This window comes from Miscanthus floridulus, chromosome 10 (assembly GCF_019320115.1).
Source record: "Miscanthus floridulus cultivar M001 chromosome 10, ASM1932011v1, whole genome shotgun sequence".
Lineage (NCBI taxonomy): Eukaryota > Viridiplantae > Streptophyta > Magnoliopsida > Poales > Poaceae > Miscanthus > Miscanthus floridulus.
In genome coordinates this window covers 96,784,297-96,788,640 of record NC_089589.1, presented here as the reverse complement: position 1 = coordinate 96,788,640, position 4,344 = coordinate 96,784,297, and the positions used below count along the sequence as shown (strand labels likewise).

At 41.3% G+C, this 4,344-nt stretch overlaps 1 long non-coding RNA gene across 1 annotated transcript; it reads right to left on the bottom strand.

Annotated features, from left to right (window-relative positions):
• Nucleotides 1-914: 914 nt before the first annotated feature.
• On the bottom strand, nucleotides 915-4,102 carry LOC136485156 (uncharacterized). The gene is made up of 3 exons (XR_010766335.1): nucleotides 3,691-4,102; nucleotides 2,417-2,548; nucleotides 915-1,310 (listed from the first exon to the last, which is right to left on the bottom strand). It is a non-coding gene; the product is annotated as an uncharacterized lncRNA (long non-coding RNA).
• Nucleotides 4,103-4,344: the final 242 nt, after the last annotated feature.

The following is a 4,344-nucleotide window of genomic DNA, read 5'->3' as shown; positions in this document are numbered from 1 at the left end:
ACATGTTATCCTTGGTTAAGACTACCCCATTTGATAACAGCCACATGAAAAATTTGATCTTGGGAGGGATCTTCCCTTTCCAGATTTGCTTGAGATAAGCGCCATTGTCTCCCACAGTCAATGCATTATACATTGACTTAACAGTGAACTTGCCTTTTTTTTATCCCATTTCCACATCATTTTATCAGGGTTTTCAGACAGTTGAAACATTTTCACTAAAGACCAAATTTTTGGTCCAAATATCACTACATTGGCAACCATCTACGAAAGGAAAGCTGCACTCCCCCATTTTTGACAATGTCAACAGTGACTTCCCTCTACTCACACAAAATGTAGAGTTCAGGGATGAGAGAGCACAAGGGTCTATCAAATAGCCAACTATCTTCCCAAAATCTCGTTTTCTTGCCATTTTCAATTTTAACAGTTCTCCCTCTCAGGTAGATATCCTTAACTTTTAGCAGATCATACCATCACTACAAGAAATGTATCATCTTTTGACATTGGTCATAAAACATGAAAAATAAGTCATAGGTTGTCATTTGTGACACCGAATTGACAAAAAATGGAATGTCAAAAGATGAGCGTCTTTAATAACAACTTGTGACGTTTAGAAGTTAAAGTCATAACATTACGACTTTGATTTTGATTGTCATAAACATTTATGACATCTGCTTTAATGTCAAAGGTTTCTTGGACCTAAAGCCCATAATAAAATGGAATTCAGCCTATTTGAGCCCATATAGTAGACAGGCTTATAATGGGCTATGCCCATTGTTGTAGTTCATTTTTAGCCTAGCCCATTTCATCGGATGTATTGATTCTGGTCCAACCCAACCAACTTAGGATAAGCCCACAAAAGTTTTTTTGGCGAGCCCATGCAAATTTTCGCACACACATTCCAGAAAATAAATATTTAAAACAAAAAATTCCAAATTTATGTTTAACAAATGCTGCCCAGCCATTTAAATAAACAAATAGGCATGTTGCCCAGCCATTTAAATAAACAAATAGGCATGTTGCCCAGCCAAAACACAAGACACAATTTGACAACCAAGCACGTACACATATCTATAAAATATAAATACATTAGCCGATGCATTAATTTGCATTATGACAGCAACTAAATAACTGATGCATGCAGCACACCATAAGCTCCAAATATTCGCATTATCAAGTATCAGCTCGCACTGTAATGCTTCACTGCAGCAGCCCCAACCAGATGTCAGCTCGCAGCAGCCGATAGCAGCCGATGGGCTGTTGCAGGACAGCTGCAGCACAACAGCGCCGTGCAGTAGAAGCGAGTAGGCTATCTGCACCAAATGGGACAGAATAGCATTAGCATGAGTGATCCAAATGTAGAGAAACATGCTGAACACAAAGAATTGTTCTCTATGCAACATGACAAGCTAATTATCCAGTATATAAAATGCTAGTTTAGAGGGAAGCATTTAACATGCTAGTTAGCTACTGCCAGTCTGCCACCACATCCCACACACGCATTAACCAAGAAAGATTATTAGACTACTCATGATTGATTCAGATGAACTTGCAACAATGAATAACTAGATGCACATGCATCCAAAACACAGTAGCAACTGGAATTAACAGCCATCGTCCAGCAGGTCACCATGGTCGACTGCCACGCGCGGACGCTCTAAAAGCATGCTTAATCAAAACAAACACATACAACCAGCACATGTTGGGATACATAACATGGGATGACAAGAGTTTAGGATTATATATAGTCCAGCAGAATCGAAGAAGTGCCCAAGACATTTTACTGCAATAGAGCACTATTCCTAAGTAGCATAGAAAAAGGCACATCTACCATACACTAAGAAAAACACTAAAGACAGCTATGATACAAATCAGAGAGCACCCTATTGAAGTCAAATGTTGAGAGAATCACACTTTGAGGTGCTACGCCAATTAGCAATTTCACAAAAAAAAATCCAAATTATTGCTAAGAAATAAGGGATTTCAGCAGGAAAGGCATGTAGACACATAAGCATAGTAGTATTGTCAATCTAACATACTCTTGCAAGTGAATAAAATAAGTTTCTAAACAGGTCATTTGACATTGCTAACCACCTTGCAAGTGAATCATACATATTCAAATCAGATGGTATATGGCACTAAAATAAGCTCATATTTATCAAGTGCAAGCAGTCGGTTCTTACTACTGATTTTACAGTTTACAGTCCTATCAATAATGCCTACTTTCAATGCAATTCAGAGGCAAGGATAATGCTTGTTTAGTTCACAGTTTGAGCAGATAACAGTCAAGAAAATTATTGCTGTCCTTGCCAACCTTAAGGATTTTATAAAATGTACACAGATCATGAAACCTACTCTTAATAATGTTCCAGATCTATATGATTGGCTATAGCATTTTACTTAACTTGTCACAACATACCTGCTACTGCGAGCCATTTCAGGTTCTAGATCTTGACTGTAGCATTTCACTTATATGATTGGTTGTAGTATTTCACTTAACTTGTCACAACATACCTGCTACTGTTAGACCTTTCAGATTCCAGATCATGACCTAAAAAATGAAAATAGTAGTTAGTAGGAAATTTGGATGAATTAGCTAGCATGACATCAACTGGGTTTTCACAAGAATAACTTTCAGCTTTTCAACTTTTCAAACTGCACAAAACTATCCAAATCCAACATAGTCAAGGTAGTAGGGATCTGCATGAACCATATAAAAGTTGTACATATTTAAATCTAGCTATAAGTACAGCAGCATGAACACTAGACTGCATGCAGCGGTGGATCTAGGAAATATTTCACGGGGGGCTGAACAACACTGCTGCTCGATCTTAAGTCTCAGCCCCCCCTACACGCAAATTCATGGGGGCTCCACTGCTGCGGTATGGGTAGGGGGGGCTCGAGCCCCCCGCCCCCCCCCCCCCCCCCCCCCCCCCCCCCCCCCCGCCCCCGCCCCTAACTGCATGGTTTATATCAGCAATGCTTGTGTCCATTTCCTCTATCTCAGGTATAAGTGCTACTACAGACTTAAGTGTTATAAGTGCTACAGATTTAAATCACCAATGATTCTAGTAAAAACACAGATCCAGAATTTTACACAAAATTGGACTTTAGTAGACTTTTTCAGCTACTGAAGTTTGCTAACTTTCAGTACTAAAGCAATGAAGCAGTTATCTCCGCACATGTAATATCATACACATGCTCTGGGATTTCAATAAAAGCAGAGTTTTTCTCGGTTAAAACAAAAGGAATGAATTTGTACATCCTGGGCGTTTTTCTTCACTTCATACAGAGGGTATTTATAGAATTATCATTCTACTTGTGTTTGTTACATCATTTTCCTTGGACCAAACAAGCTTAAGATATCTAGTATATTAACATGTTCTGTAAGCATCGGTGTAAACACAACACTGCTAGAAAATGATATGTAAACTCAGAATGAAATGTAAAATCGGATATACATCTAATCCATGGACCACAGGAACATCATCATATCATAATTTGGTACATCCTAAATACGCTTGGTTGTAGTAGCTGTCCAGTTGTGCAAAACTTGACAGGCATCAGCAGAACACTAGGCATCCGCAGAACGCAGAACACTACAAATGCAGCTGGATCTAACAAACATCAAGCCAAGGATAAGAGACAGGGAATAGACTAGTACTACCAAGAGCAGAACACACAATGCTTAACCTGCACTCGAGCTGAAGAAAGCAGCCGAAGATCGACCGCCAGGAACTACAAATCGTCCATCCCCTGGTAGCGGCTCCAATGAGGACAGGGTCGGCGGCAGCGGGAGACGGCGATCGAGAAGACGGAGAGGGAGAAGCGTGCGAGGAGCTGGATCTGCAATCGGGCGCGCAACACGAGGGGCGATTCGAAGTGGAGGTTCTCCGGTGCGGCCTTCTCGTTGCGCCAGTCCCGCTTAGCATCTCGACATCCGCCGCTGTCGCCGCCGATTCGTCGTCGTCCCACGCACAGTCATGGACTAGGGAGAGTGTGAGGAAGGGAGAGGGGTGGCCATGGTGGGGATGGGGAGAGGAGCGAGGGAGAGAAGAGGCAGGGGCGTCGGCATTTGCGGCGTGGGTGGGAGGAAGTGAGGACCGAGAGAGCTCTAGGGTTTCCAAAGAGAACCGATGCGGCAGCAATTTATCCATCGCGGGATGAATCTCGTCCATCCATCTGATCGAACGACTAAGGATGATGAGGCTCTAGCCTACCCAATTTATCTTAGGCCCTGTTTGGTTCCAAATAAGTCACCTACTTATAAGTTAAAAAGTGAAAAAAGTAACTTATTTTACCAAACACCACCAAGTTATAAGTCACCCTTGCTTATAAGTTTTAAGT